General features: G+C 38.3%; 1 protein-coding gene across 6 annotated transcripts in view; it reads right to left on the reverse strand.

The window, feature by feature from the left end:
- LOC122976189 (neural cell adhesion molecule 2-like) overlaps positions 1-25,049 on the reverse strand; it is a 436,488-nt gene that overhangs the window by 409,346 nt on the left and 2,093 nt on the right. For 5 of the 6 annotated variants that reach the window (XM_044344505.1, XM_044344504.1, XM_044344509.1 and 2 more), the window contains one exon: positions 10,722-10,882. The gene's annotated coding sequence lies outside the window, so the exon portion shown is untranslated. Of the gene's footprint in view, positions 1-10,721; positions 10,883-11,695; positions 11,757-11,981; positions 12,067-25,049 lie in introns of those variants that run through there. The other variant, XM_044344506.1, reaches the window with a different exon arrangement.

The following is a 25,049-nucleotide window of genomic DNA, read 5'->3' on the forward strand; positions in this document are numbered from 1 at the left end:
GAGTGATGAGCCAGGACGGTTGAATATAGCTACAGAAACCAGTTGTCTTCTCTCCAAAATGGGTATCCCACAGCGGGAGGCAGCCTGTCAGTTCCATCAACGCCAGGATAATCCCAGAGAAGTGACGGCATTTTTATTGGTCTTTGTCTCGCTCCAGTGCCAAGACCACCAGTCTAATAAGTCAGTGATGCCTCTTTCTTTCTCTCCTCTCGCTTTCTATTTGAGGCCTTCTTTTACTTACAGCTCTCTTTTTTTATAGTTTGTTACTTCAGATAGACAGAGGAGTTCTTTTTAATATGAAAACTCTTCTCTTTGTCAAGGCAGATGAAAAACAGAGTTCATCTGACCCATATTAGTCACTCAGCAGCCCATGGTTCTCCCTTTAAATTAGACACTTCCATTAATACGGAGGTATGAAATGTTTACAGATTGATGCGTAATATCTTTACATTGTTTTTTTAATTATATTAATAAGAAAACTTAATATGTGTTGTAAAATGTGTTTCAGTCTGTGTTATAATTGACTTGTTTGTGCTCCAACTTGCCCTAATCCCACCATTTCATCTGTCTGTTAGACGACAATTCCCCAAATACCTTCCATGGACAACCCACCCCCCCAGAAAATAGACCTGTGCCTTCTTCTTCTGCTGTTGTTGGTTTTACATGTTGCTAGAGTTGCTAACTTGTTGTAGAATTGGCTTGAATTTACGTGTACCTATAACTCAAAGTGGCCTTGTAAGCTTGAGCATTCGTATAATGCACATAATTAAAAGATGCTGAAACTCCTTAATGTCAAGAATCAAGGCTAAATTAAATTGGTTCTGACTCGAATGTCTGGATTATGTTCGGGGGACACCATAACCAAGAACAAATCAGAACACCATCCTTTCAACCATCTGCTCCTTTATGGTTACCTATATGTAGAACTACTTCACAATGTCTGAACACTTCTCCTTGGCCAAGAACAAAAAGTATATTAATATAAGATAATGACAAAACTGACTTCAGAAAGTTTTCTTCAACAGAATTAAACATCTTATGATACATTAACTGTACCTTTATGTGAAAAAAAAATCCTTCTTCTCAATCACTGTCTCTCTGACTGACAGACTCTGAGTGCTGAAATATGCTTATGCAAGATATCATGTGCTGTGTGTTCCAAAACCAAAACTGTCAAATTGTCATCAACCTTTAATGTTGCAGCACGAGCAGTTTCTACCAGCCTCCTCTGGAAATGAGTAGTATCCTTTTTATACAGCCTCCTTACCTCATGCTGTTTTGTTTGTTTCTGCAGGTACAGTACATTGTTAGTGATAGTATCAAAGATACTGAAGGTTTAACTAAGGAGATATTGGACTTAAACAAGAACCAATTAAAACTGATGTCTGACAAATAAAAGGTGAGAGAACAGTCTTAAATTGTTTCTATCAGAGTCGTTTGGAGACAAGAAAGGCTAAACATAGGATGCTAAAAGTGCCCAATGCACAAGCAGTAAAGTTAAATTTAAGTTCAGGTTTGTATTATAATAATATAATAGATATAAATATTATAATGAACAAGACTTTGGTATTGTCAATGTGTTCAGGACAAACAGCAGGACAGCATCATTGGTTTGAATTCGAGGCGATCCTTTTGACAACCTGGCAAAACTAGAACAAAAACAAAACTATAAAGAATACTAATAAAAAAGTTAACGTTTGTTCACATTAATCTTGTGTGTAATGAAGCATTAAGCCTCAAACATGTTTCGGATGCACATATTTTTCTCATATTGTAGCAGTTAACTCGACTTCTCATCACACCAAATCATCAAACCAAATAAAATCACCCATCTAGCTGTCACGGCTCCCTGTTTCTGTTTTTTCCCTTCCTGCCTGTCGGTCTGTGTTTGTGTGTGTTCTTGTGTGACCGTGGGCGCGGCTACCCCCTCCTCCTCCTCCTGCTCCTGCTCAGCCTACGACTGGCACACCCGCTCATCATTACCAAATCAATTCGACAGTATATCTACACCGGCTCTCCTTCCAGTCTTCGCCAGATCATTCCATCACCCGTAGTGGTAATTAGATGGTCAGGCCGACTTTCCAGTGTGTTTTTTGCTCTTAAAGTATAATTCGCAGTTCTAAACTTGTGTCTCCTTGTGCTCCAGAACTCCTCGTGTGCCATCCTGCTTGCTCCGTTCAACAGTTGTCCACCTGCCTTGCAAGACTCTTCTACAGCTATGCTCAATGTCTTCCCGCTCACTCTCCACCGCCATCTCAAGCTCGCTCCCTGCTGCTCCGCTCTGCTCAGCCTGCCTTCAGCCCCTAGTTCTCTACCTGCCTTTCCAACCCACCACCTCACCTTCATTCATACCAATAGATGTAAGTTTTTGCAATAAACCTTCTTAAACGTCCTCTCTGTCTCAGTTTGCTGCGTTTCCGATCGCTGCAGGATTATTAACTCTAGCTAAATTAACAATAGATGTAGGTGTTGACCACTGACTTCCACTAATCAGTGTTGAATTTCATGAATTAATAACATAATATCCAATAGGAAGAGGCAGTGTTCAGTATGTGTTTAACTCTATAATAGTGTTTAGTCACCATCTGTGGTGACTAAACACTATTATACTAACACTAAACAGGACTGACTTTAAAATGAGCTACACAAATACAAATTCAGCTTCTTAATGTTCAACAGCTGCTACTTTCATTCACAGCTAATGTTGACTAATTGGCCAGTCAGTCAGTTTAGCTCGTAGCTAAAGCACATGCAGCAGGTACCTGGTATACAAGTGATCTCCACCACCCACTTTCAAATCTCATTACATGAACAGAATCAGTTTGTAAGTGGCAGGAAAGTGCAGGATGTAGGACGCCTTTGCATTCTGGTCTACTGCAGCTGCTGCTGGTGAAAAAAAAAAAAAAAAAAGGCATCTACATTACATCAGTCAAAACAACAGTCAAGTTAATTCTGGCTGTACTGGAAATTTGTCAATGTAGGATTGAGGCTAAAATCAAGAAGAGACTGGGGACCTTCAACAAATCAAAAAATAGCAAACTAGCTTTTTATTCTAATTTAAATTTCTAAAATACTAGCTGAAACCTACAACAACCAGACATACTAGACATATTTTGACCATTTCCACCGACATACACAGATTTCTTCGTCGTAGCAGTCAGAAAGGAGAGACTAATGAACAATTGATCGAGCGATAGATAGGCTATGATTACAGTTATGTCATAAGGCGACCACCAAAACCCTGAATTCTCGTGTTATCCCGCATCAAAACAGAAACAGAGATTTATCAAAAAGAGCCTTGTTTATCTAAGCTGCAATATGCACATAAAAGGTAAAAAAAAAGCTAAGCTGTAGCTCTAAAACCTGAAGCTGATTACTTGCCAATGTTTTCAGACAGTTTTGTTTCTCCCATTCATAGGTGTTACATCAGCGGTCCCAATCCCATCTATAAATATTAAATATGTTTAAAATAATTGTACAGTCAGCAACTCAATCAGTAGTCATAACCATATTTATAATAAGCGCTCATAACACACTTGTCGCAGCCTACTGTTTAAATTTCTGTCTTACTGGATTATATTATATATTACTATGCATTTTCTTGGTTTGATGTCTTCTTGTAAAGGACTTGTATCTTCTAAAGTAGTTATTATTATGTCATGTTAGATGAGTTTTTTCCTTAAAGTGACAAGACTATTTTTTAGCATCTGGGTTGTATTGTCACTTTTGATACTTGTTTTCATCATTGTTGATTCATTACTGCCGCAGCCTTTCGAGTTATTGTAGCATCCATATTAAAAACATCAAAAATCACCACAGTTGGTTAAATGCTTATCCACTAAGCTAAACCCGGTTTCCCTCCCATCTCTTCTGTCACTGTCTTAATGGATTTTTAATGGGTATTTCAGAGGATCCAAGAAAGGTTGTACTCGTCTTGCTTGAGTCACGGTGAACAGATGGCACTCCAGGAAGGGAAAAAAAGGGTAGAAATCAAAGAGTTTATTGATCCAGCAGCTTAATTAAACAAGACTGAGTGTCAGTGCTTGGACTGCATAGTGACTGAACTTCACAGCATCTGGTATGAACTCTACCCGACAGATACAACACAAAGGCACAAACGCATAAGGAACCAGGGGGATAATACAGCCTTTGTAGACAACCTTATAAACACTCACACATCGCTATATACACACACCTACACACACACTTCAGGTCTCTATAGAGATACAGGTTCAGCAAAGGAGTTGAAGAGGGAGAAGCAAGGAGTAGGAGGAGGGTGACAACAATAGCTATACACTCCCAGAGGATTGTGGGATATCTCTTTGCAAAATAGACTCGTAGGGAGCTTGCTGTGGTTTTTTCACCCTTGGGTTGCTCTGGCATCACTTGCTGTTGTGCATGTTGATTTTGTTGCTTGATTGCCCTCCGCATTTTTTTTACAAGAAGTCAGCACTAAAAGCCGAAATGAGTTATTCTGTGAACTTGTGACACCGCTCTCACAAAAGGAGCTGTCACTTTCAACCGGGTCGAGTCAACTTTTCGACACAAAATATGTTAATAATATGTTTTTGAAGTAGGGATGTGCATTAAAAGAGCACACACACACACACACACACACACACACACACACACATGCTCACAGACACCTGAGCTGGCCGATATTGAGCTTGGGCTGTATTCCGGGGGGCTGTCAGAGAGAGACTGATGGAGGCTGGCAGACAGGCGTTTAGGGAGGAGTCCGTCTGTTCCACGGTGTGGCAGAGCCAGCCACCATCCATCTCCATTATACACATCCACATGCCACTGGGCAGGGGACAACTCCTCTGAGGATGACCAGAAGAGGAGAAGAGAGGGGGAGGTGGGGGGGGGGGGGGGGGGGGGGAGGGAGGGTGGTGGTGTTGGAGGAGGGCGGGATGGGTGCAGAGGAGGAGGGAGTGTCTGTCAAACTCCTGTTATGCTGTTGTTCCCGGATCCTGCTCCTCTTCAGCTTATACATGTCGCGCTCTGTGTAAATCACTGACAGAGCAAGAAGGAGCAGTCAGTGCAGTGGAGCCGATGTGTGAATTCATTCCTCCCAGCAGGCTCTGCTCTGTGTCTCCTCTCTACTGTATAATCAACATTTTTTATTGATTTCTTTCTGATCCATCAACATTTTATTTATTCGTTCTTCACCGGCTTATTCCTGCTCAGGCCCAGGTGACTTCAGACAGCTGGCTGGCAGTTCATAAAAAGACGGCAACATCAGGTTAAATGCTTAATTTAAAGTAAGACTCTTACATATAAACATGTTGATCCATAAGCAATAAAAAGCACCTTTGCTCATTTCATTACACTCAGGGGTTTTACTGGTACATCTTCATTTGGTCTGGTTGCTATGGTGGCTAATGTTAACGAACATATTCACCAACATTTTGACTCTACTACCTTTTAGCAAGTCACACAGACATCTCATTTGTCACATCCTTCTAAAACACTTAAGACCTCTACAAAAATGACTTTTTTTTCTGACCTGCTACCACTTTCATTAAGATTTGGTTCGGTTTAGACACAAAAACTGCTAAAGTTCAAAATATATCACAGTCGTGGTGATCTTGTTGATGCACCCGTTCACTCCAACCTCCTCTAACATCACCTATAACATCACATTTCTTCCACCTTTGCTCCCGACATACAAACGTTGTCATTCGCATCGGCCACGACGAGACGTCCTTGGCAGGAAAATGTCAACATTGCTCATTTCTTGTGAGGACAGTCTCTTATTTATGTGGTTCAGAGAGAATTATCTGAAGTATGTGCCAGTTCAGAATATTTCAACGGTTAAAAAGTTAATGCAGTGTCACGCAAGTTATTCCAAACATTAAATATCGTACCTATTTTGAGATGGGTTAGGATTGATGTAAAACTATTCATTCATGCAATAATAAAGATTATGTGGGGGGTAATTGATCATAAATATACTATATTTCAGTAAAGGTGATGACATTCGACCTCTGTGTATTCAGTCAGATCAGTGACATGGTTTGACTAGAGGAAATGTTAAATCAAAGGTTTGTCTTTTTACCAAGTTATTTATTGTTTATGATACTGTTCTGAGCTGTTCAATGTCAGTTACACCGAAAAACAGATTTAACTGATAAATTGAATGGTTCCACAATTTTAGCATATCTTTTTTTTTTTTTTAAATTGTATTCTTATGTCTAAATAAAGCCAAAATCTTTTCTATATTCAAAAGCCAATGAACCCAACAGCTGCAAGGGGGTGTTTTGTTTGTTACTGTCAGTCATTCACCCTCCACTGGAATTAATGACTTCCGGCCTCCATCAATCCGACAGTGCATGAAGTTGTGCACAAGATGTAAGGACCAATCATATCTGACACCTCCAGACTTCAAATAAATGCACTTTGTACCTTTTTTCAGCTAAACCTTAATGCAATGTATATAATACATGATCTCTAATGCAACTATTGACATCAAATATTTCCTCATTTTCATTTAATTTAATTTTACACCTTAAAAATGAGAAACAAAATCCCATTTTACTTACAGTATAGTGCACAGTCCAATAAACATATTAGATTTTTTTTTTTGGCATTTTGACTCTATTACTGTCGAAAGTTTGAGATACTGCAAGAAAGAGGGGGATAACGTGACAAAACCCAAAATGACCACACTGACATGGATCACTGAACCAGCAGGAAGACTCATTTTCAACACAATACTGAACAAAAAAATCTTTCACTCAGATATCACAATCTGTCTGCAACAGGTCCTTCAAAAAAAAAGATTCTCCCCCGACTATTTTCCTGACAATCTCTAAAACAGGGGAGGTGGGGCGTATCCATGATCCGTTAACGGCCAAATGATTCAGAAGATATGAATAAGCTCAGACATGAATGGCTAGCTAGAAATATGGTTGCCGTGGCAACAGCAGCCAGAAGACTACCCTGATGTGGGAATTATCAATCACATTGATCAAGTTTAACTGAACAAGTGCACGACACTAATTATGGAAAAGCTCTGTCAAGTGAGCACATGTCCCCGACTCCAAATTCACTTACACAACTTCTGCTTGATTTTCAGATATCACAAATAATAAACTAAATACTGCCATGTCTCTCACTGTCTTCATCTCTTATGTTTTTCCCTATTATCTCTCATATAGGACATTGTTTACGGTAATAACAGATTTACCAGTCAAAATTCATGTTATTTTTCAAACAGTGGGTCCTTGTTTTCATGCAGAAGTAGACGAAAGCAGGTTTCTCATTTTTCAAACGATGACTGTTGCAGTCTAGTTTAGTCTCAAGCTAACGTTAGCTCCATGAGCTGGTTGAAGACACTGTTTCTGTCTGACTTTTTAATGTTTTCCGCTCACTAAAACAAGAAACTTGTAAAAGGTTAAAGGTGTTTTAAATACTGAAGCTTAAGCCACATGTTCCAGACAAAACGCCAGCATCATTATCCAGATAATATGTAGAAAACATGTAATGCTAAATAAAGAAACAGCATTGCTCCTGTATAACCGTGTTGAGCTATTTAGCCTAATGCTAGCATGATGAGGCAAAATGTTATCAGCCTGTTATTTCTTTCTAATATAACTCTGTTTGACTGCTTAGCTTACATGTGTTTGTTAACAGTATATTTTCACCCAAGAGAAAAAGCTTTTAGGATTAAAGTTTAATGTTTACAAAATCCAGTCAAAAGCAGAACACAGCTCTTAACATTAGTCCACACTTGAATAGTTGTGCACGATCGACCAGTAAGCTAGTTAGCTGGACTCACTAATGACTGCTTATGTTAGGGCAGATAAAACAGTTTTATCCATTCCTTACACTTGTTTTCTTGTGTTTTTGGTTTTGGAAATGCAAGAAAAAAAGACCCCATCTGGCAATCCTTTCTTTACAAACAACAAAAGCACCAAAGAATGATTATTCTCTGCTTTCTCAATCTCTCCTATCTCTCCTTTCCTCTTTTTACAGATTACAACCGTATAAGAAATAGATTTCCCCCCAGAATCAGGTGAAGAGGGGCTGATGTTAAACATGGAGGCATGCTAGCTGGTATGTAATCACTGTTTTAACCTCCCTTTCGGTCATTAATCATAGTCAACATACTCAGGCAGGGGATGTGATCCTCTAGCCTCGTCCACTCCACGCAGCCTCTCTCGTACACGGGGAGCTGACGACCGGGAGCTCTTACACCAGGCAGCGAATCAGGGAGCCTGCAGTGAAAAAGCTGCGGACCTGGATAAAGACTATTTATTTAAATAAGTAGTGATTTTATAAGTCAGTAAGTATTAATTTAAATGTGTTTGAAGCGCCAAGCCTTGCCAGAGGCTGGACTTACACCTGTCATTTAAATTCTGCAGTGAATATAGTCCGAGACCACCTCACATCTCACAGAGGGTTTGTTTTCTTGCTTTGCACTTTTAGCATCTTTAGCCATAAATGAAACCAAATCAGTTTTGTCTCTGTATCTTTTTATGCGTGCTTTCAACTATATTCCTGTCTAATGAGTATGTAAAAAAGGAAAAAGCAAGGTCAGGTTTGTAGGCATTTGTCACAAATGCAGGTCATGATATTCACATTAAATTTGTGCAGATATCCATTACATTTTAGGTTAACCTTAGACTCAAGGATATGGATCTTTAGGATCGACAAGACGAGGTATGTAACCCTTGAAAAGTGGAATAACTGAATAACTTGTTCAAGACTGATTTTGTTGCTTTTTTTGGCTTATAAATAATAAATCTTTCAAATAAATGTTTCAAAATGTAGGTATTGTAGCCATAAACTGCCAATTTCCTAAACTAATTTGTTTAAGTAGCTACTAGATATTCACTAGAGTGTGATTGTTGTTTTTTTCTTTAATTACATTTAGTCATTTGACAGATGCTTTTGTCCAGAGTGTCAGGTGCATGAACTAACATATAAGTGCCTTCCTTAAAATTTCCTTTTTTTTTTCTTACATATGTCCATTTCTCCTTCTGAGGTCATTATGGAAAACAGTCTGAAAGTACAAAGCTGTACAAGCATTTGAATGTCTCATAAACCCAGAAAGTGAAGTGTGAAGAATTTATTGTTAGAGGGACGTCAAACAAGCACAGTGCAAATTTCAACCACAAACAAGAAGTCAAAAAACAGTCCAAAATAAACAAAAATAATTGGCTGAACACATGCCTGGTGTCTCTGGAATTATGTATTTTTAGGATTTCCAGCTGCGGATTATCAGCTCGTATTAAGAAGCTCACAATGTTTGAGGCAGCATTTGTAATATTAAAGATTTTGCTCTTGTTTGTGGCTGTGAGAGGAAAATAAAATTTTGTCAAACACTTTTCTCCAGATGAGGATTTACATAATGCCATCCAAAATATTCCACTCTGCATTTGTAATAACTTTCCGACTTTGCTCTGGTACTCCACAAAGGCCCATTTCCTCCTCAGTCATTTCTGATTTACATCACATATCCTTGCAGTATCGAAACCAGAAACTTATTAGCTACTTTAAATCTAGAAGATCTGGGTTCAAGAACCTGCAACCCCACAAAAGCTCGGGGACTGATACTGCTCCATATAATTCAGTTCGGCTCCAAAGTCATCATTTATGATATGTTTTCATTAGGCAAGCCGCTGCCATTGTGCAATTCATTTCTCCTCAATAAACAGTGACTGCAAGACAAGCCGCAGCTTCATAAAAATACCACAAGCATCTTCTTGAGTAGCAGCCGTGTAAAAATGCAGCTAACAGGCATCAGTTGTTGTCCTCGTCTCCTCCCCCCCTCCCCCCACTCCTTCCAATGGTTGTAAAGTATAAAGTGCATTAGTGAGATAACACCTCTATTACTTTTAACAATATTGCTGTTCCTCAGTGGCAACCCGCTGTTGGTTGTTAGTCACACTTATCAACTCAAGGGAAGCACAACTTCAAAAGGCACTCAGATCTGAGCCAAGTAGTCAGCCATTAGAGAAGAAACAACATATTAGCCTTGCTATGTTTGATGGCTCCTTTTTCCAACTTAGAATGACAGTGTGAAATTAGACTAAACTGATTTGGAGCAGACCTTGAAGGTTCAACCACAGGACTGCAGCACATGTTTTTTTATTTTCTTGCATCTTGGTTTATTGAGTGGTTTTTTCCTCAGGGAACACTGCAGCATTGCTCCGCTTACAGTTTAAGCTCCTCCTGCAACCACAGTACTGAATGTGGATGAATCCATGCAGAGTAATGGATTTTCATTATCGTCTTTATCCAAGTATAAATTACAACATTTAACAGCCCAATAAGCATTTTTTTGGACTTTGTAATTTATCAAGTAGTCCAATTCAGATTAAGATCTCTCAAGAGACATAGGGGTTAAGACGCCGACCTCTCGCTGAGGACCTTTATTACATCTCTCCCTCATTTCCTGTCATTTCTCTGCTGTCTTTATCTAGCTAAGGCATGAAATGTCCCCAAAATGCTTTTTTCTCTTTTAAAGAGAGACTTAAAATCAAGAAACATTCATAAAGCCCCTTTCAAACAAATAATTCCAGGAACTGTGGAGCCACAGGAACTATCCCAGGGACAAAACTATATATATTGCACAATATCCCTTCCTGTTAGCACCTCATTCAAAGAACCATCAAGATAACGCAAATTAGACCCAGTAGTTTGAAGTGCAATTTTCACACACAAGGACACAACAACATAGCTCTCTGCTTGCACAGTCTCTCAGTACTTACTTGTTTTGTGAATGTAGAAGTACACAAAATAACCAATCAGCGACGGGCAGCCCTCCAAACTCCAACCTGATCAGTCCCGATCAATCAGAAAGTACAACACCTGGAGCAGGGACTTTTTTGGCACCTGGTACTGCTGTAGAGGACACTCCAACTGAAACATGCTGCAGTGGAAACAGACAACCAACAAGCAACAAATATAATTCATAAAAACAAGTACAAGACTCATAAAAATGTCAGATAACAAAGCTTTAAAATCCTTTTAAAAAGATGAATAAAAAATCTACCTTGAGCACAGTTTGCAGTTTAATCCATTAATTAATAATTTTAGACACAGAAAAGCCAGACAGCCTTTAATTATATACAGAATTTAATTTTGATATTTTTGGTTAAATGTTGAATATGGTTCCCTTCAGTTTTATGACTCAACAAGAGACACAGGCAGATGTACAGCATACCATACTTGTGACTGTAAAACTACCAGTGTATTTACATATATAATAAAAAATTTTGATATAAAGCTAAAAAAAAAAGAAATATTGGTTGGAGCTGAAAACAGAGACTTGTTTTACTGTTGTGTTCACAGACATAACTGAAGTAAAGCAAACACACCTGTAACAGCACCAGACAACATTAATCATTTAGTTTTTTTTTTAGACTGAGTTGTTGTGATGTGTTTGTACGAACCATAGACTGTAAAAAATAAATAAATAATGGACGTATGCACCCATTGGTTTGTAGATTCTTGTTTTGAAGCCTTGAGTCTGCATTTTGACCGTCGCCATGTTGGATATTTGGAGCCAGAAGTGACCATATTTGGACAAGAGGGTGGAGCTGAAGCTAACGCTAACGCTAGCTGCTAGCTTGGTTGGCACGGCGCGTTTACAGTCTATGGTTAACTGTGATTATGCTAATGCTAATGCTAATCTTCGCTAGCGAAAAACAGGCTTAAAACCACTAAACCAAAATGTACTTACCGGAAAACTGTCCACCTGACTCCTTAGACGGTCGTTTAGTACGGCCAAACGCAGAACAAGACTGTTTTAGGGAACCAAGTTGTTACAGTTAACTTTCATGAGCTGAAAACACACTGAAACAGCAATAGCTATGGCTACGCCTGTAGCCACGCCCTAAAAGCATATCCTGCTTTATCGTCTATTTCACTCTAAATGGGGCCATAATTTACCAAATGAACATCATGCTGTGTTGAAGAAGACTTTAAACTAGTGATTGAGACCATAAACTCATTAGAAAACTGCTTACTGAGGTAATAAATCAAGTGAGAAGTAGGGTCATTTTCTCATAGACTTCCAAACAACCGGATTTTTGAGCTAGTGGATTCGCCCCCTGCTGGCCATTAGAGAGAATGCAGGTTTAAGTCACTTCCGCATTGGCTTCACTTTTCAGACCCAGAACTACGCTCCTAGTATGAGCACAGACCTGGAAATCAATATGGGAAGACTGTGTTTGTTTTTGTGTTTGAGTTTTGGTGTGTTTTTTGGACCAAATTGTACATTTAAAGTCATATATTGTCTCGTTTTGACTCTCTGCATTGTATGTACAATATATATGTTGTCAGGTTACTGCAGGCTCAACCTTTCAGGGTGCAGTGCATGATTTATTCTTTATATTATAATCTACATTTGAATCGTCCCTACCCAAGTGTGAAGCTGTGTCAGTGGTTTATATTGTGTGTGTAACTTGACTGTAGTCTGAATATCCGCTTCTAAGCTACAAATCTTTCTTTTTTCTGAATGAGTGATGGCAATGTAATGGGACCTATATGATTTTCCTGCAGGGGCTGTTTAAACAAAATAGGGCTACAGTGCACATATCAGTGGTGATGTAAGTCAGGGCGTATGCAACACTGTTTTTTAAACTTTTTCATTAGAGCTCTGATTGGTTCATTTCCAATTTTGCAATAGGGGTGGAATATTTATTTAACTCCCCCAATCCTTGTCAGTGTTCTCTGTGTATAGCTATGATTGAAGCTGTACACTAGTTTACTCCCTGCCATCTACAAACATCAAAACACTGTATGGCAGTGGAGGGAGAGCTTGCTTGAGATAAGTTTGTTTGCGCCTCTCTGCCTCTAAGGAGTCCAAGGGGAACAAACTACAGTTCACTCAGCTACCAGAGCTGCAAAGGACAGTTCAGACATTGAAAAAGCTTATTTGTGCGTGTCAACAAACAGTGGGAGAGTGCTGGGCTGTCGTTTTGACCAGGCAGCACAACAAATACTTAGAAGGGAAGTGTCGGGTAGAGCCACCAGGTATCCAGGTTATCCTTTATCTTTTTATTTTAAATCAACAAATTACTTATTCTACTAGTGTGTATTGTCAATACTATAACAAGCTTCAACCTAATATAGTTTATGCCTTTGTGCCACATTGTACCACTCTTTAAAATATAACGCTACAGGTTACCACTTAGCTTAGCTTAGCTCAGCATAAAGGTTTTGGTTGCCTGGCAACCTCACAATGATGTGTGTGTGAAGACCCCAGGAAGTCATTGCACTAGCCAAGATATAGTCCTACATATTACCCCTTGTAAATTCACAAATTGTCATTTTTACACTTTTTATGGTATGAATTAAAAACATGTTATCAGTTAGCTTTAGAGGCTTTGGTATGCAGATTTTGGAACGTTTTGACAGAGCCAGGCTAGCTGTTTCCCTCTGTTTCCAGTCTTTATGCTAAGCTAAGTAAACCAGCTGCTGGCTGTGGCTTCATACTTACAGAGCAGATATGAATATGGAGTCAGTCTTCTCGAAAGCAAACAAACATTTTTCCCAAAACATCAAACTGTTGCTTCTCCAGCTTCTGAAACTTGACAATTTACTCTATTTCCTCTGTTTTATATTACTGCAAATTTAATATATTTGGGTTTTGGACTGTAGATAGATATCACCTTGGGTTCTCAGTCACTGGAATGATGAGCGTTTTCATTTATTCTTAAGAGCAAAATAGTATTTGATCAACAGAAAATAAACAATAGTTCAATAGATAATGAAAAAAGTTATGCACTGTGAAAGTGACAAAAGAACAAGATTATCTGGGCGTGTTGGTACTACTACAGTATAATCCCTGCATGGAGTATATCAATTCATCTATGCACCATACAGAATCTAACTGCAGTGCAGCTGATGTAAAGTAATTGGCATCATCAATCGAGTGATTCAGCCCCTTTTTGTGTGTACAAAGTCAGAACATTTCTCAGAGGTCATTCAGGGAAATAAAAAAAAACCCTTCTGGCCTTGAAGTAATAGTTCATGTTCGTACAGTATTTGGTTGGGTTTTCTTAGACCATAGAAATAAGATTTAGCATTTTCTAGCAGAGTCAATTTTGCTGTTAAATCATTTTGCATGCCTTTGTGTACACTAACTCAAATGGTAATATCTTAAAGTGTATTCAGGATTTTAGCTCAGTCCACTGTGATGCTGCTAAAATGTGAGAACTGTATATTAAATCTGCCATTGTAAAGGTACTCTCAAGAATTTCTATGGCTCAGGCAGGGCAAGGCTTCTGCAGAAATAGGCTCTTTTGCACCTGAACCTTCTGCATCTGTAGCCAGAGGGGACTTTTGTGAAGTGACAGTGGAGTGGATGGCCTGGGTCATGTGCTATTATTGTATTTTTGTGTGAAATTGCTACATCAGTGAGGGCAGGTACGTTCGGAGTGGAGAGTCTTACTAAATGTACTCAAGCATTTCTGATTTTCAGGATTTTTTTTTTTTGCTCCGTCTGACTGTGTGCATGGTGATGAAAAACAGATAGTGCTACTCTGATTATACAGCAGGATAGTTGAAGATAAATGTTCAACAGTCTGCAAATAATTTAGTGTGCAAGGGAAAAGTTCAGTGATTTTTTTTTACTGTGAACTTGATCTCACTGTTCACTCAAAGTGGGGAGGAAGTATGTAATGTTCATGACCACATTTATACAACTTTAATTACCACAGAGGAAGAGAGGCTTTGTAATCATAAAGGTTACAACTTGTCTCTGCACTGCCTGGGAGGCTGAGTTCAGGGTAAATGGTAAATGGCTGCTTATATAGTGCTTTTATCCAAAGTGCTTTACAGAGTTTCTACTGCTCACTCACACACTTACACACCAACACGTTCTCACTTCCAACTCATCACATACCGAAGCTTGGTGAGCACCCCTTACCGTCACTTTTTAACGCACTGGGTACCCCTTTAGTGTCATTTTTCAACATGCAGTATCACAGCAATCACTGTTAAAAAATAATTATATTTTATGGTGTGACAACATTGTGGTTGAGGTCTGGTTCGGTTTAGGCAGAAAAACCACTTGGTTAGGGTTAGGGAAAGATCTTGGTTAGGGTTAAAAACTGTCCCGACTTGCGGTTAAAAACTGCAGTTGGAAAAGGGAAGCGAACAGTCCTGCAGCAAAGCCATCCACTCATCTATCCATCCACCCAACCTGCCACCACCTAATATGGAAATTAGACGTCACATTGAAAAGTGACACTAAAGGGGTACCCAGTGCATTAAGGGAGTGAGAATGGGCTATACACACCAGTGGCAGCATGCTACAACACAGGGTGCTGGTGCAACCATTTAGGAGTAATTTGGGGTTCAGTATTTTGCCCAAGGACACTTCACTTTGATATTCAGACAGGAGGAGTCGGGGATTGAACCACCGACCTTCTGATTAGTGGATCAGCCGCCCTGGGTAAAAAAGCCTGAACTCCATGTTGCATGACAACCTAGCTAGCAAGAAATATAAGGGAAAATTATAAAGATATATATATATATATATATATATATATATATATATATATATATATATATATAAGAAATACCATGAAAAGACCAAAGCCAGCAGTTAATTGATCCTGTTAACAAGTCTGTGTAGCCAAAATCTGATACAGCATGTTCTTTTATGCATAAAAAGCTGAAAACAAACACAGTTGTTCTGGGTGACATGTTCCTTCACTTTGATGAGGATGGGCACTGTAGTTTATTCTGAATTAATCCCACAATCACCATCATGCTGCTGGAAATAAGTCCCTACAGAGCACCAAATGCAAATTATTCAGTGGCTGAAAATAGTCCCCGACAAATGCACTATTTACTGTTTGCTAAAAATTACAATGCCCAACTGTTTTAGGGAATTACTGCATATACTTCTGTGACCCATGTTTAAAGATGTACCCCTTCACAAAGAAATCATAAAGTAGTGAGATGGACTAATACATTGTTTTAATCCCTCTCCTGTAAGTACACTCAATTTCACTGTTATACATCATCAAATATGTGGCATGTAGTCAAAAAAATGGTCTAAAAAGGGAAGAAATGGTAAAATATTATACGGATCACGATGAACTCTGGTGTGTCTTTAAAAATGGAAGAACTAATGATACAAAGGACTTTTGAGGGATGTCAAAGGTGTTTTTTTGTTTGTTACAGTTGCACTGATTGACATTAATTAATTGTTATATAATTACAACTCTGACAGGTATCAGTAAAGGCCAAATATGTGGGGGAAAATTGTTTAATGGTCCTTTAATTGCAGAAATAAGTTTAATAAGTCAAAAGTTGTGTTGATACCAATGTCCTAATGTCCCAAAGTGACACACAATTGAAATCATCTATTATAAGTGTAACAGAGGTCTTCTACTGTCAAGAAAATAGTAGCTGGTTTCTACACTAATCAAACTACCTGTAATGAAAGCTGTTAGTTTATGATTTTTTTTTACTTTGGAGTTAAAAACTACATCCTTGAGTGAGAAGAACATTTATTATCCCCACATTGGCAACAACCTGTACAGTTCAGATCTCAGATTTTCTTTTTTAAATCCCCCTCGAGTACGTCCTTATCCTCAGACGACTGACTGATTGATCCAATTTTCTGATTAATAATACCGCTTGCCCAAAAACTTGCTGATTTTTATACTGTGTATGTTGTGTGAAGTTCAGACAGCTTTTTGGAAAGACAACTGAAATCTCATCAAGGACCGCCAGAAAATGACTTAGACTTAGAAAATGATGATTAGAAAAGAATTACATTATTATAATTACTTCACCTTCAGAGCACATAGAGGAAAATTGCATGGCTGACAGATTTTGACCTTTACTTAAATAAAGCTTCAAGTATTTGGCTAAAACTAAAACTATGCAGTAAAAAACAATCTTCTTTTGGAAGGAAAGGGGTACATTAGGAGATTTATATTGCCCCAATACACTTTAATCATTTGATGATCGAGAATAACAATATGATTGACCTAAAACTCAGTTTGGGTCAAGTTTTACAATCTCCAAGGTTAGCAGATAAGTTGCAAAAAATTCTCCAGGACTTTGGCGAAGGACGTGAAGCATCTAAATATTATAGAATGCTTTTGGAATATGACTAAATGAATATATACATAATAATATATATGAATAAAACTGTTGCAGCCCTTAAAATTTTCTGGGAAGGAGATTTGGGTGTATCATTTGATAAACATGAATGGGATGAGATTTGCAACAACTATATAATGATATCAAGAGATCTGAGGGTTTATAGTGGTGATGATTATTGCACTGGATGTATTGGACCAAGACAGCTATTATGATTGGACGGCAAGTCATCCTCAGGAACTGGAGGATGCCTGGAGAGCCTCCTTTTCAGGACTGGGTGAGTGAATTAGGAAAAGTGGCTCCGTATGAAAGAATGTCATATAGGATGCAGGACAGGACAGAAAAACAGCTCCTCCTCCTTCTCTTATAACAGCAGCAGTGTAAAGACGAGGTGGAGGCACTTTTTTCGATTCCTATGTGAGAGATGTGCTTTTGTATATTGTCTTTTGATTTTATTATAATTTTATTTATGTATTCATCTTTAATTCTTTTTTCAGAGTTGTATTGTCTCTTCTTGCCAACAGCTTTATTATGTATCACATGTCATCTGTTGTATGATTGATGTCTATATAGTAAAATAAAAACTGTAAAAAAAGAAAAGAATGATGTGCCCTTCATTGGAAAATGAAACAATGACACAAAGCGTATCAAGTTCACATAAAGGCATCGCTTAACGAGACACACTTCCATCATCAGGCTTTGAATGAGACATAGAAGCTCAGGTTTTGAATTGTTTGGCTGCCTGCAGCAGGTCTGGGTCTCACAGGTAAAGAAGTAGATCAAGAGCATTTCAGACCAAGACCGCTGCCTGTCCAAGTCCTTTGGTAATGTCTATTATCCTGGTTTCATCAGGTCAAAATCCTGTTCTCGACATCAAAACGATCTTTGAAGTCTGAGATGGTCTTTTGATGTTATAAAAAATCTTGATGACCGAAGGTTAACCATCAGGTCTTTAAACCAGTGGTTAAGAAAAAAACACTTGAGTTTTTTTTTTGTGCAATACACTGGGGACAAAGTATGTCTCTCTTTGTAGCTTCTCATTTTATGGAAATATGCCCAGAAGCTGTCATTCCTTATGAAAGAATCAAACATAACTTAATAAAAGGACAGCTGAAGGTTGCTGCTTGAGAATTTTCTCTATAAATCACTTTTAAAAAGTTACATTTCAGTGAGAACAAATGACTTTTCATTAGGAAATGCAAAGATAAACAAGTATTTTATACTTTTGCCCTTTAACAAATTGACAAAGTCTCAATTATAGCAAATATGAATCTGAACGGTTTCAATTTTAACTCACTTGATGAAAAGTAAAGCTTGTTGAGAGCTTAGTGTTTCTCGTACTGATGCAATTTTTCACCACATGAACATAGATTTTCTGTTCTGTGGATGTGAACACAATATTTTCTACCTTTTATCCAGAGAACCCACCAAAATCTGGACACATGTACAGAGATAGTAGAAATAAAAGATCACACCACCCTTTCAAACATAATTACTTTGGTGGTGGAAGACAGTGGTACATCACTTAAATACCTTTACTGTAGCTTTGCTTAAAGAAACTATCATGCTAATGCCATAGTATTCTTTTGTGCAATATTTTGTCAATCTTTTGTTTGAATTTCTGTGCATGGCTTCATATTCAATATGGCAGGAGATACTGTTGATGCAAGGAATATATTCCATTGGAATTAGGTGAATTTGGCAATGTAAAAGATCCTAGATATGTAAATTACTCATAACAAGACTAAAAATCTTACTTATGCATAGTGTGCATTAGTTTAGCATTTTAGCATGCTACTGTAACATTTACCAATTAGTAGTAAACAGAAACTACAGCAGAAGATGATGGGAGTTTTATTAGTTTTGCAGATATTTGGTCATAAACCAAAGTACTGAACAAAGTAGATGAAAAGTCCAGTTATTATAATTCATCCTGAGGGTAACATGAATGTGTGTACCAAATTTCTATTTGCAATCTTTGCTGAGACTCAAAACTGCAAATGTCAACCTCATGGCGGCGCTAGTGGAAAAGTCAGAGGATCACCAAAGTCACAGAGAGCCAAAGTGAAACCTTGTTCAAAATCTCACTGATATTTGTAGAAACATATATATCCAGCCTTGGAACAAAACCAAAAATGTCAATCTGCTGGTGGCATCCGAGGAAAATTCAGGGTATCACCAAAGTGAATAGGCTTCATTATCTGGGGATGACTGTGTAGTCTGTAGAAAATTTTATCTCAATCCATCCAATAGCTGTTGAGATATTTCAGTCTGAACCAAAGAGGTGGCCCGACTGACCCTGCCATCCCTAGAACCATAATGCTAATCACACATTTTGAGACAGAATTTGAACATTTCAAAATGCAACTTTGGTATGTAAATGTCCACGACCCACTTTGACCTCCATACTATTACTTTCTGAAGCCCCTTTTTAATGTCAAACTGCTGCTTGTCTCTCATTGTGTCTTCAAATGATGGAGAAATAATCACAGCAGGGTTTAAAGAAAGCTTCATGAGTAATAGTGACAAAATGCATGATGGGATAAAATTGATCAATTAAATTTAATCAGCTGCACTTCATGGGTAGTCCAGGAAGAAAGCATACTTCATACTAATTTAGTTGCACAAAAAAAACCTTGATTGTGGCGAGACTTTAGATTGGCACTGTGTTTATTTTGATGATATCTTGTCTCTGCAGCACATACGAGTAGAGCCAGTCATGAGTGGCTATTGATATGAGCGCCACTCAGCCTGGCACTATATGTACGCACTGCAACCTTATATGACCTTTCCAAACCAATCCACTGTCTGCTGAAACTAGCTATAGGTCGAGGATTGTCGCGTTTTCATTACATTTCTCAAACACAGGAAAAGGTGAGGGCTGCTAGAAGACGAGACAGTAGTAATGATCAAACACACTCAACTGCTGGCGCCCTTTCAACTCCTAGGTCCCCTCTCCTGTAATGTCTGCCGCAACGTCGCTCAAAGTTGCAAAGTCTAGACTCAAAAGGTTGCAGAAAACTTTTGCTCAAGGAGATAAAATATTCAAATTGTACACGAAGTCAGGTTTCATGAACTTTCATGACATCTTAAGAGCTTCTTTACGGATAAATGGCACATTTAAGCGCACTTATTCAAAATTGCAGCTTTTTCTCCAGATATTCCAAGTTTAGGTGCATCTCCTTACTATCCACTCTTCAGTGGGTAATTCTGAGTCCTGCTTGTAGTTAGGTTTAGGCAGCTAAAGCACTTTGGTTGAGGTTATGGAAAGAATGTTGTTTCATGTACATCTTAAAGGGGACATTTCATGCTTTTTGTGATTTTGTGTGATTCTTCAATTTCTTTCACAGTAGCCGTTGTTGCTAAGGTTGCTCCATGGGTTTTTCACATTGTCCACTTGCATATTTTGGTTCAGATTCAGGCTTGAACAGGTATGGATGTATCTGAGAAGTTTCAATTTTGAGTAAAGAACGAGAAAAAGAAGCAAAATCGGATTACTGCTGTTTGTTTATGTAGCTTCCTGAGTCGCCAGAAGGCTGCTGAAGGAGGCTTCCTAAAGCTGATTTATCAGAACAGAGTAGGTTCATCGGGAGGGGGGCCTTCAAGAGACAAGAACTAAAACGACCTGTTTCAGACAGAGGCTGAACTGAGGGGCTGCATAAAGGGTCAATAGAAGATAAATAAGGAGTTTTTGAACTGTAAATCATGTAAAGATATTCCAGTAGAACCACAGAATGAAAATATAGACCTGGAAATGTGCATGATACGTCCCCTTTAAAGTAAACTGGTCCTGTCTTTTGCTTCAAGTCACTGTTGACTTTTTTAATATTCAACCTAGACAATGATTTTTCTCCAAACTTAACCAAATCCTGTGCTTACACACAAATATAAACATATTTTAATTATGCTTTACTTGCTACAAGTGGATATTATATTGCATAGATGTAGATTTGGGTGGATAATAGACATGTCAAGGTGCTTCTATCTATATTTTGTACCTTTAACTCTTCATAGTGTTGCCAGTAAGATCATATGTCATAACCTCAGTTATTACAATATGGATCATTATAACATCAACATTATTAATAAGATAAATCAGCCGCAGCTTATCCAGCTAATTAGTCTGTGAATGTCATGTATTATTTTATCAGGAGAATCCTGGTAGCAGCAGCCTGAGCAGCACAGAGACGTACAGACAGGTGAGCTACAGGCTCTGAGCACTGATGTCAAAGTGACATGTCTGGCTGTACAAGTGGAAGTTTCAGGATGGTTTCATTAAAGATAAATTGTATTGATGCATAACTTTGTCAGTTGCTGGACATTCATGAGCTGTGTGGCCAAAATCAACAAGGTGAAAGAGCTGCAGAAACAAGTTATTATGTACAAAAAACAATGTTTGAATATTCCTTTTGGTCTCAGAGTGACAAAGTGGGTGAGAACACATTATTTGTCCCTGTAACACATTGATGTATTTCTTTCCGTACTTATCATTTGTTTGTTTTAGCCAGTATAACATCTATATTTATAGCTTTGCTTTTGCTACCACCCCAGGTTTGTTTGTGTTTAGCATTGTTTTGTTACATTTATATCTTCTGGTTTAGTCAAGACAGACAAGTATTGATTAAGTTCTGTTTATTGAGTTATATATTAGCTTGTTGTGTTATTTACCATAGGTTAGGTCAAGTATGGGAGGATTTATTGTATTTAGTTAAATGTCAGTTTAGTATTTATGTGACCTGTACTCATTTGTGGCTTATGATAGGCGGAGAAAATGGAAAGTATTGTTTATGATGTAACATTGTTGTTCACCTGTTATCGGTGTGAAAGACTAAAACAACCCTGAGAGAAATATGGTTCTGTCTAGACAGACTGGAGGGCCTATTTAAGGGAAAGAGAGCAGAAACAAGAGGATGTCTGTGAGTCAAGCCATTTGTTTGTTTTCATTTCCTTTTTTTGAGACATGTTTTTTTGGTTACGTGGGTCTGAATAAATCACTTTTGTTACTTACTGAACAACTAAGTCTCTGTGTCTGACTCCTTTCACCTTCCTTGACGCCTTGGCTAAGCTCCCCTCACACTCAGATTTACAATGATAAAACAAAATATGAAATATCTGTTTAATATCAGACAGTTTCATAAGATACAAGTCCTGTTTTCAGCAAGTTATGTAACCATTAATATTGAATTAAGTCAACGTTTTGCAAAGTCAAGCTCTTTGTGTGTGTGTTCATATAAAAGAGAAAGACAGAAATTGCATATTGGTCGTCCCTACCAAAGTTAAAACCACACAAGGAAGATATTGTAGGGAGAGCAAATGAAAAACAGTATGTTGTCAGTGAACTTTTAGCAGATATGTTCAATATTTTGCAAATATTTTGACCGATATGTGATTAAAGACAGTTCCTCATTATGGTGATAAAAACGTAATTATCATTAACACTTGTTTGCTGTTGCACATCAGTGGTAAATAGAACATAATTTCTAGGAGAAAGGTTTGCTTTTTCACTAAATTTCATCTTCTTCTCTGGATTTTTTTCCCCCCCTCTGGTTAAAGATTTGCTTCATCCGGTCGACTTGCTGCTGGCTGAGCAAAAATATGTTCAGTGACTCTCTGAATAGAGGACACGGCAGTTTGACAAGGGAGTAAAATTCACGCAGCTCCAGCCAAGATCTCAGTGTAGTTACTTTCTTTAAAAGCAAATAGTTCATATACTTGGCAGATGGACATTCACAGAGGCCACAAATCTGCATCTGAATAAAACATGCGTCATAAAATCAGATAAGAGGGACTTTTCTAAACCTCATGAGTCCTTATAAAAGTTATACATCACTGATAAACAAAATTAATTGCCCTCTCTCTTTCCCAGAGTTAATTGCCTCTGGGCGTTTCATTCTACAGCTTAGCTCCATGTTTGTTTTTAAATTATTTATTCATATAGGAAATTATAATTCTTAACGCTCGCTTTCTCTCTCTGGCTTCTCTGTCATGCTCACTCAATTTTCCTCGCCAGCCAAAAAAAAAAACAGAGGTCTAAGGTGAGCGGCAGTAGAGATTTTCTGTCATGAATAAACCATTTCATGCCCTCTCACAACACCACTATTAAGCAATTTACTGTTTGAATCAGCACGGCTAATATGCCCTGGTGTGATATTACCACGAGAAATATGCTTTAAAGAGTCACCCCAGTGGTCAAGTTGAAACACACGCTCCCTTCCTCCGGGATGGGAGTCACATCGTACACACACAATTATGTTTAAATCCCTAAACTGTAAAGGGCATCAACAACAGTCCAGAAAAGTTGAACAATATTGACATTTATTTTTCTGTTTTTATTTGAGGCCACAGAGCTCTTTGTCATTCCTTCCCTGCTCTACAAGCCGCTGTATCAAGTTGGAGGGTATGTCTATCTTTTATTAAAGCTTTCTCCTGCAGCACTGTCTTCTTCCCATACTGAATTAATGCAGAGCCACGCTTTTGCATTCTTGCCGTGTTGCAGCCATACATACAGCAGTCTAATGGAATAAAAACAGAAAAATGATACAATTTACACTATGACCCGGGCCAATATTTGCGTCTAATTGGCTGTGTGGACGTTTATTCCTTTCAGATAGCTGGAGTTAAAACTGACTGATTTAACGGCATTTAAAATACATGCACAAATAAGATATGATCGTTAAAGAGCAGTCATAAATGCTCAAATAAATGGATTTTTGGGGGTGCTTTTATAAATCACACATTTCGTGATCAAGCAGGGTTTTGAGATGAAAAGCTTTTTAACGCCTTTTACATAAGATTAGAAATTCATGTTTCAAAATGTTCAAATAGAGAGCAAACCAAAAATGATGTCTTCCTAAAATGATCAATAAACAATCAATTATTGAACAGTACAGCAACAAAACTCAACGTGGATAAACTTTGCAAGGAATGAATGTGGTTTTTTTGAAATCCAACTGTGTCACTGACAATAAAAGTAACACACTGCTATCCATCTCTATTCTCTCCTCTGGCTTCTCTGTCCTCTTCTCCTCAGTTCAGTGAGTAGAGGATAAATATCTGCATTTATTCTACAAAAGTTCAGTTTACCTTTTGTTTTTCAGCCTGAAACCGTTTCTATTGGCGACCAGAGATTTGATCTGTATGCTACAAGAGAGAAGATCACAGGGCAGGGCCAGCCATGTAGGCAAGGACTTTACTTCTGGGACGACCGTGGCTTGAATGTTAGTGGGGAAACAATGAGGTGGTAAAAGTTTGAAATTCCAAAACAGGTTAAACACCTCATGAGGGCAGTTATACAAGCAAAGAAGCTGCTAAATGAGCAAATGTCTGGAGACGTAGTGTAGTCAGTGTCAGATTTTAGCACCATCTTCAACCAGAGATCCATGCACATGAGGCACATGTCCACAACTGAGTCCCATCAAGTCTTCAGAGTTAAACATCGAGATGCATCATCGCCCATATAAGTAGGATGATGTCATTTGTCTGATCTCACATGGCTATGGTTAAGGTTTATCTAGATTTAGATGCTAAAACAACTTGGTTAAGGTTAGGAAGACATTGTGGTTTTGGCTCAAATGTTTGGGGACCTTTGTCTTTATGGTTACAATATTATCAACTTGGTGACAGTAAGGGAACGATGTCGGTCGTGGTCAAAAGAAGCTGCAGTAAACATGAAGTGAACATGCTTAAGTCTGACATTTTGTTGACCAATTCCTCCGACCCGACCTCCTCCCTCTGCAGGCTGTATAACAACAACACCATTTCCTCACTTGATCTCCGAAAGACGACAGTTATTATTACTATGGTTACTGGAGGGCTTTGTCACTTGAGTGTAAACAAATGTTTTTGGGCATTTGCTGATATGACGGATGCTGTTGTTTTCTCAACAGGACAACTTATAGGTCATGTCACGTCCGCTCAGCCTTCCACACCCATCACGCATCTCCCTGCGAAGGCGTTAAAACTCACTT

Source organism: Thunnus albacares, chromosome 24 (genome assembly GCF_914725855.1).
Source record: "Thunnus albacares chromosome 24, fThuAlb1.1, whole genome shotgun sequence".
NCBI lineage: Eukaryota > Metazoa > Chordata > Actinopteri > Scombriformes > Scombridae > Thunnus > Thunnus albacares.